The sequence below is a fragment of the Cyclopterus lumpus genome, chromosome 11 (assembly GCF_009769545.1).
Source record: "Cyclopterus lumpus isolate fCycLum1 chromosome 11, fCycLum1.pri, whole genome shotgun sequence".
NCBI classification, from domain to species: Eukaryota; Metazoa; Chordata; class Actinopteri; order Perciformes; family Cyclopteridae; genus Cyclopterus; species Cyclopterus lumpus.
The window spans coordinates 689,450-702,816 of NC_046976.1; positions in this window are offsets into that span (position 1 = coordinate 689,450).

Consider the following 13,367-nt stretch of genomic DNA (forward strand, 5'->3'; position numbering starts at 1 on the left):
AATAAATGTATTAAGTGATGCATATTCAATATTTTTATTAGATTTATGTTTTTTGTTGTTGTGCTGTTAGTGTATCCACATCTATTAGTCTCGTAAGATTGCACAATCTAAGAAAATACCAATGCTCCTGTAGTGGTGAGTGCATGCTGGACCCATCATCTGCCTTGTATTGAATAAAGTGTGCCTCTATCAGGGGAAGTTATTTTTACAGCAATATTGACATGCATACACAAATTCAAATTACAGACAAGTTAAAAAACTATTTTGTATTGCAGTTCTGTCATGAATTACTAAAGGTTTTAAGTCCTGCGAGTGAACCCTTGAAGCTTCAATGTTCTTAACACATCCTGTCATTACAGCGTTAGACAAAACCTCTGTGATCATATATTTCAAATGTAATTGTATCAAGAGTGTTTTGCTCAATCTATGAATATAATAACAATAATATTTACTGTCCATTAGTATGATCATTAATATGATCATATTTTAATAACACGTATAGCAATGCCTTTAAAAGACAATGTCAGAGCAAACAAACTTGATACTTGTTAATTATCTGGCAGATGAATTGCAAGCAGCTAATTAGTTAAGATTGTAAAACGAGTAAACTGGGTGAGGGGGGGTGTTACATATAAGTCTTACATTCTGAAGGTGGACACAAACAAGACTTAGAAGGAATGCTAACGTTGCTCTGTGTCTGCTGGATGTGAACTTACTGTATATCCTTAATCTTCAATATTCTAACATTACCCCACTAGATGGCAGCGTTTTACTTCTCTAATGTTGAATTTTAGTTTGAGGTTTACTGTACTTTATTAGCAGTATCAACAGTGATGCTAGTTGATAGACAAAGCTTTGTCTACCGAAAGCTATATTCATAAGATGACAAATATTATCATATTAAATCATTTAATTTGTACATAGTTTATCCTTACTGGGATTTGAATGAAGTTATGGCCCCTCAATAGAGATTTGTTTTCAAATATTAATTCAAGAAAGTTTCACTCAACCTTTGCTATTTTAAATGTATTGCATTGACTAAACTTAACTGATAATATAGATATTAACGGTATGCCAGCTTGCCGCCAGATGCCAAAAGGGTTTCCAGGACTTCCTTTAATTCTTACACATGAACATCCTTCGGCGATGCATTATATTTCTATAGTGCTCAGTCTTCTTGACTGCATTGTTCTCCCTTTTCCACAGCTCTGCTCCCACGGGAGCACACTGAGCTGTCACTCTGTTCAGAGGCACCAGCAGCAACATGGCTACTGTCATGCTGATTATCAATCAGACCCTATTATTCTCTCTTCAATTATTTGTGTGTCACACTCACTTTAGACTGTAACCAAACATACAAGCTTGATCTTGAATTTCCGATTTTCTGAGATGTAAAAATTAGCAAACGCTCTGTCAGATCAAATGACGTCTTTGAAGTCCCCCAGGTTCTTTCTTTTTTCTCAGCTGCTCCTAATCCATACCTCCGCCTCGATGATGAACCCAGCTTTTTGGGGTAATTGGAGATCATTTTGAGAGCAAAGGGAGAAAAAACCTTCCCTACCTCTGTGTAACAATGACATGAGCTGGACACTTTGGAGTGGATTTATTTTCAGTGTCATCAAAGAGGAGACAAGGAGAGTTGGAGTAAAGTCATTGTCGGAGAGCCCTGGGAAAGGCTTGTAAGAGGACACCTTGTCTTAGGGGCAAAGTTTCGGCAGGATGAAGGTGGAGAAGAGGCTTTGTCTGGCTGCTGTGTGATTTGGATAATGGACATGTACATACATCATGATGGTGAGCTCATCCACTCAGCTTTGGCTAGATGAGACTCAGTGAAGAACTTTAAGAACACTTTTTATAACATCCATATCTATAATGCATTATGAACATACTTGTAATGTATTGCAATTTGCTTATAACACTCTATAGTTATAGTTAAGCACTCATACATATGCTTTATGAAACAAACCATGAAATCATTAAAAAGTAGTTTTTGATGGCTTAATTCAAGTATCATAACACTTACTGACTTCTTTTTGCAATTGTTTTTATAATGTATTATAATCATTGTTGTAATGCATTATTCAATTTCATTTTCAAATGTTATTTGAAGTTTGACAGAAGTCGTATTCAGAATAATCAACAAAAATACAACATAGTTGATTCATATGAGATCAATTAGTCATATAATGAGAGTAGTAATTGCATATAGAATAACTAATAATAACATAAATAATAATATAACAAGTATTACTTCAATGTGTATAATAGAATAATAATGAAAGCAGTAATAGTTATATAAATATGAAATTATAATATGATCTTATGTTACACTAAGTGGTCATTGGGTGTAATGAAATTCCTGTGGCATATGTCATACTTTAAGTAGATGATAGTTTGCTTCCTCTTGTGTTAGGGTGGCACCGACCCGTTTTAGGTTTTAAATGCATAAAAGAACCACATCAATTTGTTTATTTGCATCAAGGCTTTTTGACTTGTCAGGAACCTCTATTTCAACAAAATAAAACAAAAACATTTTGTTTCACTAAATTATAAAATGCTCTGGTTGAAATTATGACCTTTGTGTTGTTAGGGTCGGTTATAGAAATAAGATTATAAAGCAATAATTAGAGCCAAAACTGAAATCATAAGTGCACTGTCAGCCAACACAGTGACAGCCAGCTCCTCTCCCAATCATGTGAGCTTTAGGGGATTCTCATTTTGCATTGTTATCCAGTATATATATAAAACTAAACAAAGACGGGCATGTCCAGACATGTCCAGACATGTGAGGTCAATTCAGTATGGAGTTGGTGACTTGCAGAGTGCACTTTTCCAATTTGCAGCATGCAAAAATGAAAAGAAGATTTTCAGTGAGACAAGTTCTGGATCATATTTTTGGTGAAAATAAGGGAGAGGACATAGAGCAGCACAGCGATACGGATGAGCAGGTTTCTGAGGAGGAAGACAATGTGGAGTATCACACATCTGATGAGCCTGATGAGGAGGTCACCGGTGGTGAAGCTGCTCCTGCTGAAAGATTCAAGTCCAAAAATGGTAAGATCTGTTGGAGCTCAGTACCTCATGATGTACATGGCAGGGCTGCTGCTGCAAATGTCATCAAAATGACCCCTGGAATCACAAGGTTTGCTGTGACGCGAGTCAGTGACATCAAGACATGTGTTGAGCTATTTATGCCATTGTCACTAAAAAGAGTCATCATAGCTATGACAAACCTTGAGGGAAAAAAAGTTCATGGCGACTTGTGGAAAGACATTGATGAGGAATACCTGGATGCTTATATTGGTGTTATTCTTATTGCTGGAGTGTACAGATCCTGCAATGAGGCCACTGAAAGTCTCTGGGACGCATCGACAGGCAGAAATATTTTCCGGGCGTCAATGTCACTTCAGACCTTTCAGATGATATCAAGAGTCCTCAGATTTGACAACAGAGACACCAGAGCAAGATCCGACAAGCTTGCCCCCATCAGGGATGTCTGGGACAGATGGGTGCAGCTCCTTCCACTGATGTTCAACCCAGGGCCAGAGGTGACAGTGGATGAACGTATTGTCCCTTTCTGAGGAAAATGCCCCTTCCGGCAATACATACCCAGTAAACCAGGGAAGTACGGCATAAAAATATGGGCAGCCTGTGATGCAAAAACCATATATGCCTGGAATCTACAGATTTACACAGGCAAAGCTGCGAGTGGCATCCCTGAGAAAAACCAATGAAAACGTGTGGTCCTCGATATGACTACTGGACTGCAGGGTCACAATATCACTTGTGACAATTTCTTTACCAGCTATGACCTTGGACAAGAACTTCTCAGGAGGAAACTTACCATGGTGGGCACAGTGAAGAAAAATAAATCTGAGCTGCCTGTTGAAATCTTGCAGGTGAAGGACTGGGCTCCACTTTCCTCAAAGTTTGCTTTTACAGACACCACCACTGTTGTCTCATATTGTCCACAAAAAACCCGGAATGTGATACTTATGTCTACTCTTCACAAAGATGCAGCTGTGTCATCAGGAAGTGACAAAAAGCCCCCAATCATCCTCGACTATAACAAAAACAAAGGAGGAGTGGACACCCTGGACAAGCTGACTGCCACCTACACTTGAAGGCGAATGACCAGGAGATGGCCAATGGTTGTGTTTTACAACATCCTCGATGTGTCTGCATGTAATGCATTTGTGTTGTGGACCCACATCCACCAAGGGTGGAACTCAACCAAAAATAGCAAGCGGAGAATGTTTCTTGAGGAGCTTGGAAATTCCCTTGTCAATCCACACATTAAGCGAAGGGAACGGGTGCCCCGAGGCCCAGATGCTGCAGCCTTGGTCAGACAGCTGCAGAGCTCACCTAGCACTCCGTCCACACCATCAGCAACACAAAGAGCATCCTCCTCAGCCAGCCCTCCCTCAACACCAACCAGAACAGGCACAGCCACAACCCCACTCAGGCCACCTGATTCTAAAAGAAAGAGGTGCAAGGTCTGACCAAGCAGTAAGGACAGAAAGACAAACGTATTGTGCTTCAACTGCAAGAAATATCTCTGCAAAGAACACACTAAAAGTGTCACTTTTTTCCACACATGCATCTAAACACACACATTCAAGTTCTTGCACACAGATACTTTTACTCTGATTTAGTTTTTTATTAGTTTTGGAACTAGTAATTGATTTCTATTGGTTTGATTTGCTTGATTGGTTGTTGTTTGTTTGACCTTGCAAATCTATATTTTGTGTTATGACTTGTTCTGCTTTTTATTTTGTGTTTGTATTAAAGTTCTATTACTGAAAAAAATACTTTTTAGCCTTTTTCTTGAACTAAATATATATGGGTCGAAATTTACCCTAACACCAATATATGTTACTATAGTTAATAATATTAAAATTAAAAAATAAATAAAACAATTTTATTTAGGAGATCTGTTCTAATACCCCTCAGTAATAGTCAGGTAACACAACAACCCTTTATTTATTTATATGATTTTCTTGAGGTTCATTTTACCATTTTTTAAAATTGAAATCGAGGGGTATACTGACAAAGAAAAGGCCCAGAGGCCCACACCAAAAATATTAAAACCAATATTTTCATGGATAAGGAAGCCTAACAAGGTAACCAAGAGATGAGAAACAAATTGGATGATGGATAATTGTTTTTAGTGTATTTTACAGCTGATTTAAGACAACATACGAGATAATAACAGAAAGCTAACACAGGAGGAAGAAGGGAAGTGAGGAAACACATGTAATCTATCCAAGGACAACACAAAAAACACTGTAAAAACAGATTAGTTTAACGGGTCGCAACAGAAAATGAGCACAACAATTTGAGACAACTTTTTCATGATGAACATCATGACATTAACATTTCTCCAAAGTAATGTTTCCCAAACATACTCACTCTATTGAGTCAAGATAATACCAGAAACAATTGTAAAGATGGATGTTCTACCGAGAGTTAATTTGTTTGCATCCATGTTACCCTTATCTCCACCACCTAATTATTGGAATAAAATTCAACCCTTAATTTCTAAATTCATTTGGGGTTGGGAAAGTGATGAACATATTATTGCATCAAGCCTCACTAATCTCTGGAGGTTCCTGAACGCATCGCACTCTCTCTTCCGGTAAGCGTATTGCATCACTTCTGGTTGCCAGCTTAGCAGCTCGCGATGTCTTCTTCTCCCCCTCCCGCTCCCTCTTGCTCAGAGTGTCTCATGTAGAGCTATTCCTCTGCCTCTCTTAATGATAACGGTACATGCAACAAGTGTAGTTCATTTGCTGGTTGGAGGCAGTTCTAAGTGGGTTAGATGCACGGCTCCACACCATCGAAGCTCAGACAGTTACACTAGTTAGCTCGTCCCCCCCCCCATAGCCGGTTCGGAGCCGCTAGCGTTAGCCTCTGTTAGCTGTCCCCCGGCAGCCCCCGAGCAGCCGGATGGCTGGGTAACTGTTTGAAGGAGTCCAAACAGAAGCCCACTGAGCACCACCAACCTCTTCACGTTTCAAACCAGTTTTCCCCACTCAGCGACACACCCGCTGAGAAACCCACTCTGGTTATAGGTAGCTCCATAGTCAGAAACGTGAAGATAGGGAAGCCAGGGACCAAAGTCATATGCATCCCGGGGGCCAGAGCGGGCGACATTGAATCTTGTTTAAAACTGCTGGCTAAAGATGAGCGTAGTTACAGTAAGATTATAATACACGCCGGCGGTAATGACTCCCGACTGCGGCGGTCGGAGGTCACTAAAATTAATGTGGAATCAGTGTGTACTTATACCAAGACAATGTCGGACACCGTAGTTTTCTCTGGCCCTCTCCCCAATCTGATCAATGATGACATGTATAGCCGCATGTCGTCATTCAACCGCTGGTTGTCCAGGTGGTGCCCAGCAAACAATGTGGGCTACATAGATAACTGGCACACTTTCAGTCCGGGAGGCAGACACAGTCACCTCCTTTAAGAATAGACTTAAGACTTTCCTCTTTAATAGTGCTTATAGTTAGGGCTGAATCAGGTTTGCCCTGGTCGAGCCCCTTGATATGCTGCTATAGGCTGCTGGGGGATGTTTTAGGATACACTGAGCACCTATCTCCTCTTCTCTCTCTCCTTATGGATGAATTTACATCTCTCCATTGCACCTTATTAACTCTGCTTCCTCCCCGGAGTCGTTGTGACTTCACGTCTCATAGGGTCCATTGGACCTGGAGGTGTCTGATGCCTGGTGAGCCGGCCTCCCGCGTTGGCCCTGCTGATGCCCCGCCCCCCCTCCTCTCTACCTCCTTCTGTTTCATGGATTGGAGTTCCATTCATACATTGTCATATTCATGTAATGTGTTTATGTAACTTTGTAAATGCTGTTCATTCTGTACACATGACATCTATTGCTTCTGTCCATCCGGGGAGAGGGATCCTCCTCTGTTGCTCTCCTGAAGGTTTCTTCCCTTTTTTCCCTGTGAAAGGTTATTTTTGGGGAGTTTTTCCTGATCCGATGTGAGGTCCTGGGACAGGGATGTCGTATGTGTACAGATTGTAAAGCCCTCTGAGGATAATTTGTGATATTGGGCTATACAAAATAAACTGAATTGAAAATTCAATTGAAACAGCCACAAGTTAAAATCTCCACACTACAAAGGCATACAACTAAAGGTGGTCTTTTAATACCAAACTTTCAATATTATTTTTGGTCCTTTGTTTTGAGACCAATATTAATCTGGTAGAATCCAGAGGCATCGGTATCATAGAAACCAATTGAAGAAAATATTGCCGCACCCCGCAGGTATGACTGAAAAAGAAACCAAATAAAGCTCAAATGGCATCTCGACACCCCAATTTTTCTTAACTGTATTAATTACCGGTGGGATCCCGTTTTCTTCAACATCATGGGCAAGCAAAAAGATACATAAACTAGCAGATATCTTTAATGAGAATGGTCTGAGGGCTTTTGATGACATACGTACTACTACGACATACCTGGCTCATCCTTTTTTCTATACCTCCAACTAAGATCATCACTTAAAGCATATTATGGGCTACCATGGAATGATCCTTTAGGATCACATCACTTGCACTCTATTTTGAATACACAAGGCCAAACCAAGGGATTGGTATCAAAACTGTACTGATTATTTTCTGTATCTTCTTATAAACCCTTACATATTGAACTAGTCTGGGCCAAAGACCTTGAACACATGACAGAGAATATGCTGCTGGACTGGGATTATATTTGGAAAGGTATAACTGAAACCTCTAAAAACCTCAACCATTAGCAGATTCACCTACATTTTATTACATCGAACCTATTACACACCTATTTAATGAAAATAATCACATCACCAATATGTACCTCTTGTACAGGAGGACTTGTGGGCTCTTTCATGCACATGTCCTCGGCTTTAAGCAAAGTCCAACAATCTATGTAATTGTATCATAATATAATACATTCCCTGAGATAATACCTGGATATATATGAGGGGGGGGAGGACTGTATACTTTTAGGTACAAGGACGATGGTGACTGTAGAGCTGAGTTCTGTCTGCGATGAACACCTGTCAAGTAGAGTAATGTTAAATGGACAGTACTTGTATAGCGCTTTTCTAATCTCCTGACCACTCAAAGCGGAGTAACTAATATTCATAGAACATTCACACACCATGTCTTGCTCAAGGACACATCGACATAGGCTATCGGAGCCAGGCACCGAACCGCAAATCCTCTGATTAAAGGACGACCCTGCTCACCACTGAGCCACAGTTGTCCAGTAGTTTGACCTCTAGGATGTATGATGAAGCCCGGTTTCTGAAAATGTGTGCACACTAGTCTCTGATTTTTCTTGTTGCTCGGTTAGACTTAAGTTTTATTTCCCTGCGACCGGACATTGGCCAGTAGGCTGCGCACTGGAATTACATTAGGTCCAAGCTGTGTTAGCTCAGCTCTTATCCCAACTCTCTCCCCTTCGTTCCAATTGCTTTCAGAGGCATTTGGTTTGGCTTGTATGGCTGGGTGCTTGGAAGATGTTGCGGGCAATGATCGTCTCAAGCTCTGCAGCAATTAATCCAATTCCTCTGTTTCCTTTTCCGATGTTGATGCATGTAGTCCTGTCATCGGCAACACATGCTTCGGTAATAATGTTTAAAGATAACATTCTTATTCACAAGTCTGTCACACGTAATGCTATTCCATTTTCACAGAGGAAAGAAAGCATTAGCATAGCACAATATAAGAGTGTGTGATATGAAAGTAAAAATAATACCTACAAAAATAGTAAACCAAACAATGATGCTATTTAATCTGCTTTCCTTCTCCTTTGTCTTTCCTATTTCTGCTGCTTTGACATGATTATAATTAGATATAATAGAGAGGGAAGACTCGTGATCCCTGTGTGGATGTGAACCATAGCCTCTTTGTCTACTGAGGGTTTCCTGAGTGTTGTGGCTATGAGGCCATCTTTCACTAACGCCCTGCCTGAATGACAAACAGGTGTGTCTGCAGCAGAGAGATTAAACTCTCTTTGATTGTGTGAGTCTATTGACTAAAGAACCCACATGTAGACAGAAATTCAGCAGCAGGCACCTTTCACAGCTTCAGGCCCCAGGACATTCTACAAAATGGACTTTTGTTTGACTCTATTTTGGTCTTTTTACTTAGTATGTTTGCAGAAGATGAAATTCTGCTGCGTTTGATGTGGCTCCCACCCTCTCTTTGTTGAATACAATACCAAAAAAGTGTTCAAACTATAGGAGAGAGGAACATTAATACTTAAGGTAGAGGGGCTTTATAATATATAGTGAGGCTGTAACCCAGCAGTGGCACAACATAATCTATTAATTGCTGCCTTTTCTGACCTAGATTGTGACTACTGGCTTCCAGAAACCCACTTGTGATGTTACATCCAGCAGAATCATTGACTGGGCTGTACTCCTCTTTTCAGATGTATTTGAACTCTGCAGGTGGAAGTGTGGGTTTGTTCTATTCAGAGAAGGGCAGTTCTTTATGAATGTAAGACACCAGGGTTTGGCAGGATGTGGAGTCAGTTCAGATAGAGAATGTTGTATGGCCCTGAAATAAGCAAAGACATTGGCAGCCAACCTCATTATGACTGAGTAAGCCACATATGGCATCTGCTCACACAGTTCAGTAACTTGATTAAGAGTGCCTCGACAGAGGCAGAATGCCATTCAACCGTTATTCTTACCCACATTTTCCCAGTAACTAAGTGATGGATCTGAACTACTACTTCTGACCATCGGACAAACATCTGACGGAGTGAGCTCCATTACATTGCATATTATACAGAACTACATTTCTCATACAATGGCCCTGTCATGGGTCTATTAAAGTCAATCATAATCAAATTCTTTATTTTAATCTCCATTAATTTAATCTTGCCGTTAAGGCCTCTACAAAGCTACCTGATTTGTGGGTTTCAAACCTTGATCTCCATTCTTAACAGCACTGTGTCTGCTTTTTCTGGAAACCACGATCGCACCAACGTGATCTCAGCCTTACCTGGGGCGTATCTTAACGTGAAGGTCTGTGTGTAGTTAACATGGTAACACGTAGTTTATTTTTAAGAAACATGGTGACTAATGAAATATGTGTAACAATGTTAACCACATTGGACTAATGTGGAAATATGTGGAAATATGTTAACAATGTTAACCATGTTTAATGATAAAAACCTTTCAGCATCAGAGTCCAAAGTCGAAGTGCAGTGTGGAAAAAGATGTCTGATGTATTCTTGCTTTATCTTTTTGAGAAAAGGGGAGATGCAATTTGATGGCAAAAAAGCCAAACCACTCCCACCCTATCGACTGTCTTGATTATTTAATGTAACCTTATTTAACAGAATTGATACTAGTTACTTACATAGTCTATTTAACTCTTCCATATTTGACATGTGGGCTATCTCCAAGGGCTTAGGTTTGGTCTCAGCATTGGTAGGGACACTGCCAGCCTTCTGGTGTTTTCTCCAATGCATGTGTTGTTACAGCTTGATGGTGTGCTTTACTCGCTGGATGGCGATTAAAGCTTTCAATGACATTTTTCCAATTACTAAAACCCTTAAAGCCGAAGGCTGGGCCATTCTTTTTTTGAATGGTCTTTTTGATGGTTATGCTTTGACACACTCAAAACAAAGTACCTTTTTCAATGTAGGGCTATAATGCAGCCACAGATATTGACTATACCACTTTGCCTGAAACTGTAACACTTGAGCTGAAGTTGCTGGACTCTGATGTATTTAAGGTCAGGCTGTATGGTTCACTCCCCAGGTCCAGGACACTGCTACACTCACTTCATGACGGTCACTGTCACTCAAACTGACTGTTCCCTAAAGAGCAAAAATAACTTAGCCTAGTGTGCACATGCATGTTTTAACATAATAATAATTCACTTAAAACAGGTAGACAATGTTTACCCTGTCAGCCATGATAATACACCTCAACACAGAATCAATGTAAGACCTCACCTGAAGCCCTGGTGGTCCAGCTGCTGTTTCCTCATCCTGATTTCGGAGTTTCCTGAATGCATTTCAAAGGGATGCAGGTTTGCACTGTGTGGGTAGTTAGCCTACTAACGTTACTAGCTAACGTTAACTAACAACGACCTGGGCTCCTTGATAGCTACTTACCCTCTGGGTGGTAAACAAACTTCGGATATCTCTTTTCTTTTTTGGTGGCATTTTCATACCTACAAAGCACAACAAGGTCAACATATCAATGCTGAGACCAAACGAAATACTAATATGAGGCATTATTATTTCCTGGTGTTTTTAGTAGCTTACCTTGACTACTGCTAGCTCTCTTTCTGTAAGTTATGATTTATGGAGTGTTTCTGCCACTTCAGCATCTTGTCTCTCAGGCTCGAGGGCGCATTGGAAAACGTGGAAATGTATTTTTCACTCGACGAACATAATATATAGTATAGAATCTATTAACTATTCAGATTATTATCTATGTTATAGATAATATACGAATGAGTTTGCAAATATATTGTGCACAATTATTTTAACAGGCAATTCAAATTAACCAAAATATTGGTGGGGATAATTGTGTCTTTCCCAAAACTTTGGTCGTGACAAGTCCCTATGGACCATATGCAAACCTACGCCCTTGGCTATCTCAGCTTAAAAACGGTAACTAATAGTTTGATATAAATCACTGAATAAAAACCTGATCAATTAAAGACAGGAATTATTAAACAATTACTCAACATAGACATATAGTACATTGTTAGAATGCCACAGACATAGCTATTTAAATATACATGTTTACCTATATGCATAATAAATGAATGTATAGGATTAAACTAAACATTTAATCACAAATCAGTTTCCTGGGTGAGAGACACTAACAACACTATAGTGAATCAGCAATGTGAGATAAGTTTTGTATGACTATATATATAGAAAATACAAGGATTTACTCAGACTATGATTAGCCTATCAAGTAAGGTATATGTTATTTTGAGTCATGTATTCACAACCTTGTCAGCTCAGCCTTTACAATTCAATTCAATTCAGTTTATTTTGTATAGCCCAGAATCACAAATTACAAATGATCCTCAGAGGGCTACACATATGACATCCCTGACCTTTGACCTCACATCGGATCAGGAAAAACTCCCCAAAAATAACCTTTGACAGGGAAAAAAGGGAAGAAACCTTCAGGAGAGCAACAGAGGAGGATCCCTCTCCCCGGATGGACAGAAGCAATAGATGTCATGTGTACAGATGAACAGCGTTACAGCGTTCAATACATTCAATCAATTTGACAGAAATTATGAATAATGAGTAGTATAGGCATGGATCAAAGTGCAGACGGGCACATTTAGAGGCCAGCATATAGCAGCTTTTTCCCTCAGGAGTTGGTGAAAACACAGCCAGACTTTAACTTCCATTCATCAGGTGGACTTAAACACCACTTCAAATAAATGCTCATGCTGCCCTTTGTCTGCTGATGTGGGTAAATGTGAAAAATAGGTAACTGTTTGCTACATTAGCTATAACAACTTCATAAGTGAGTTTTTATGTGAGTCTGTACACTCTATTTAAACAAGCTGTTGAACCCACTGTTTAAACTATAATATAACTTCACTATCATGTTGTGGGTTTTTTATAGACCAAGATCCAAGGAGAGTTGTTCCTGATGGGAGGGAGAAGGCTGTGAGTGTGTGTGAAACACAGGTGACATTATTTATTTATTTGGCGCTGGTTTCCTGTAATGATTAGTTTGTCATCCTGCAGTGGATGTTGAGTGTCCCCCCACCTGCTAATCAACAATCCTACTTTACCTTGTTCTTTCCTACAGGATATTATTGGGAGAAGATATCAGTTATGTGTCATCTGCAGGTAAGACAAGTTAAACATCCTGTTGTCATCCAGTGAAGATAATTCTATTCACAGCTTTCAGAGTGAAACAACTGAACGGCTACATGACACAATAAAGCGTCTTAACATGTTGCAGCAGCTGGAACGAGCCCCACTAGCCTGGAGGGGAAGGTATCCCCTTCACAATAAAACACGGCGTCTGTTGAAAGAGAGCCTTGTCACTGACTAATGCCTCTGTTGTTAGGGAGTACCTGTTTGCTGTCTGGCAGGCCTGCAGCATTATGTCACAAACACAACCGTGTTAACAATTTTCATTTATTATTATCATTGTTTTCAGAAAATAACTAAACATTTAAAAAAAGAAATTCAACTATTCTTTTACAAAAATAAATTACATACTATTCACTCTTAAAAAAACCCATAAAACTTTAGCCACATATTGTACATTGCATTAGACTATCTAGGCATCATTCTATTGTATACATCTAACTTCACATTTGAACATGTTATGATTATATTTCATAAA